We start from the raw sequence: 3,577 nt of genomic DNA, 5'->3' as shown, positions 1-3,577 counted from the left end.
GTATGATATATGAGGGCATGCATTTATATAATCTATACTACAATGTAATGCATCCATTCCTTATGCACTTTAATTGTTATACCACGCAAGGCATTAAGGTCATTACGCAATAAACATACGTTGATACTGGTAGAAAAAATAGATCATAACGTAACCAGCAACCACAATGAAGTATGTTAATAATTCTTATGTCAACAAAACACATGTACAAAAAAGCACAAGAATGCAGAAAAACAGTTTTGTTTTTCATAGTATCGTAGTATACCCACATATTTTTTTTATCTTTATATTTTGCTCAATAGTAATGTTGATAATTATAGCTGTGACGTTTTCTTCGGTCGGTTCTGGTGCATTGTACGAGAACACAAAGTGGCAATGATGGATATATCGAAGTTCGAGACATAAAGGTTAAAAGATACTTTATAATTCAGAGAATAAAGGTTATTTCAAACTGACTTCATTAGATAAACGCATACCGTCCCAGTTGAATTTTGCTTTTTTACAAGTGTCTTATAAAAAAGATGTGGTATGCTTGCCAATGAGACAACTCTCCACAAGAGACCAAAATGACAGAAATTAACAACTATAGGTCACCGTACGGCCTTCAACAATGAGCAAATCCCATACCGCAAAGTCAACTTTAAAATGCATGAATGTGAAGTTAGAAGCAGATTCGATATTCGATATATTCAATATCCAACCGGCTGCTAGCAGTCGGCTCGATATTCAAAATTAATTTGAAAATCATATAAAAATGTACTTAAGAAGGCTCGAGAGTATAAATCTTTTTTTTTTCTGATATAGGATTTCGACCTTATTTTCTATAAATTAACTATATCCTATACCTTATAGAAAAAATAAAATAAAAATATAGGGTCACCGTACATTTAAGCTCAAAATCTGCATCCGAAAGAAGCATACATTTTTGTTAATGTCCTTTTTTTCTGTTGAACTAATAGGAGAAATATTGGTAATATCAAAATAAATAAATGACCTAATCACTTAAATCGCTTAAATTTTACAATTATTTAGTTCATGATGTACAGCTTATTTGAAAACAATAATAAAAAATATAGATGTGTTAAAAAAGATCAATCTCCCATACAGACTCTGGGTGCACTTGTTTCTAGTAAGCCGGTCATGCGCCGGTCATGTGAACGGCGTACGCCTATTTGTGCGAGAAACAAGTGGAACGGCTTATATACCGGCAAATCTAACATGGCTGCTCAAGGACAATTACTACCAGCTATAATAGGTAATGGCCTATTCCAGCTGTTTGATGACGACGAAGAAGGAAAATTGCAACTATATCTCTCACAGACTGAATTGTGATATTTGTATTAAACGTTCGCAACTTAACCCTAGTTTTTTGGTGGGGTTCGTGTTGTTTTTTCTTTAGTTTTCTATGTTGTGTCATGTGTACTATTGTTTTTCTGTTTGTCTGTTTCATTTTAACCATGGCGTTGTCAGTTTGTTTTAGATTTATGGGTTTGACTGTCCATTTGGTATCTTTCGTCCTTCTTTTAACAAAAACGTTCTCAAGAGCGAGAAAGCATTGATATACGTTGATAAATTATTAACAATTAACAACAGGATAAATATGATAATAATAATAACAATAAATAATTTATTTATAAAGTGTGACTACAATGAGTTACGAAAAACGAAATATTTTATTAAAGTAATCTCAATTATGAACAAATATTTATCTTCCCTGAAACCTCGGCAATTCTAGTACAGTATAAAAATACACATGTTAGTTTGTTTAGTTAGGTTTTATGCCGTTTTAGCGCATTTTGGCTACTTCGCGATGATTTATAATAGTTTTAAATGCACAAATTTGGTTCTAACAACAGTCGGCCATGTTTTTCGCCGCTTAGCCGGTCAAATCAAACCGGCTCGAGCGGCGTAAGCCGGGCATGCGCAGTGCAAAATATTTTTACAAACAAGTGTCATGCCGGTTTGCCGACGGCTAACGGCGTAAGCCGTTTGCTAGAAACAAGTCCCACCAGAGTTATTGTCCTTTCCTCATTGGCCACAGACCTCAATTAATTCCTCTATCATTTCTTTATAACCTTTTGCATCATTAAAAAAATTGCACCATGCATTTTTGTCGAATTTTTTGTGTGTGTAATGTATTGTCCTAGTCCAAATATATATCCAAAATTCAGAAAGATTGAAGCAATCACTTTTACAAATTTAGCCAATACACATCCATACCCCTATTGACAAGTCAAGAGATGTTCCGAAAACTGTAAATATCACCTTTTTGCACTTGGCCTAATCACTCATTCCATATCAAAATCAGTCAAAATACAACATCCAAAAATTTATTTGACCTCTCTTCTTTCATTTCCACCCAAAAAGATTTAAGGAATGAGTGAGGAATGGAAAGGAAAAAAATTAAGGAAAAATACAGTCTAATTAAAAGGAACTATATTCGTGAGCGGGGTCATTAATTGTGGTCTTGGGCCCATTGAGGAGGAAAGGACGATAACTCTGTCTGTATGGGAAATTGAAAAAAGATGGCATTTTTTTCACCAAAGGCAGATAATTTGGAGCTTTTTCAATAATATAAACATTTTAAAAGTGATCGGTGGACAAACCGAATTGTTTTTTGGGATTAATTTTTGTAACATACCATAAAGGAATAACTAATAGTGTAATAAATAAAATTTGTAATAAAAAAACAAATGTTTAATTTGTTGCTGAAATTTTTTTTACCCGCGAGCCTCTTTAAAAACGCTAAAAGCATGTTTGTCATAGTTTAGAGGACTGAAAAGATACGTAGGAAATCTTTTAATGACCCCTTCAAGCTGTCATAAATTCTCGTTGTCCTCGAATATAAACCCTTTTCTATAAGTTGCATGCTTGTCTGTATGTAATATAAATTTTTTAATCAATAAAACGACTTCAAATATGTAGTTTTATATATGATATTTCTTAAAACAAAAACAAAAACCTATAACTCTAGAAACATTTAGAAATATAAATAGAAATATATACATTTATGGAAAGCCCAAAAAATAAATAAATAGTGAAAACCTACACGAAACCGCTTAAATGAGATCGAGACCACCCGGTCGTTCATTGTCCATAAAAGTCAACTAAATCATAGACTGTATTTAAAGATTGTATTAGAAGGATTTCCCAGAATAATGTCCTCTTCGATATCTACGGAGGGCGTAGATTGTCACTTTTCATTTAAAAAATTGTCAAAAGTTTAGGGCACAGGGCAATGGTGAGAGCATCCTGATCTCTAAATCTTTCTAATTTATGCAGACATTTAGTTAATAGCTAGATATAAAAAAAAACAGGAATGTGGTTACACTTCCTGTCTTCAATGTATACGGAGCCGCTCCGCCCAAAATTTTGCCCTTTTACCCTGAAGTTTCGTGTAAAATTCTAATCTGGAATAGAAAGTTGACATGCACCACTATTTTATTCAAAGTTATATATAGGACTGTACGGCATATTCTCAACAGAAATTGTATTTGCTCCGACCTTTGGAGAGTTTAAATTTATATTAATATTTTATACTATCCTTACCTTTACTTTTTGCCTACTTCATGATATG

Source organism: Mytilus trossulus, chromosome 13, assembly GCF_036588685.1.
Source record: "Mytilus trossulus isolate FHL-02 chromosome 13, PNRI_Mtr1.1.1.hap1, whole genome shotgun sequence".
Classification (NCBI taxonomy): domain Eukaryota; kingdom Metazoa; phylum Mollusca; class Bivalvia; order Mytilida; family Mytilidae; genus Mytilus; species Mytilus trossulus.
The sequence above is the reverse complement of the archived record's forward strand: the minus strand, read 5'-3'. Positions refer to the sequence as shown.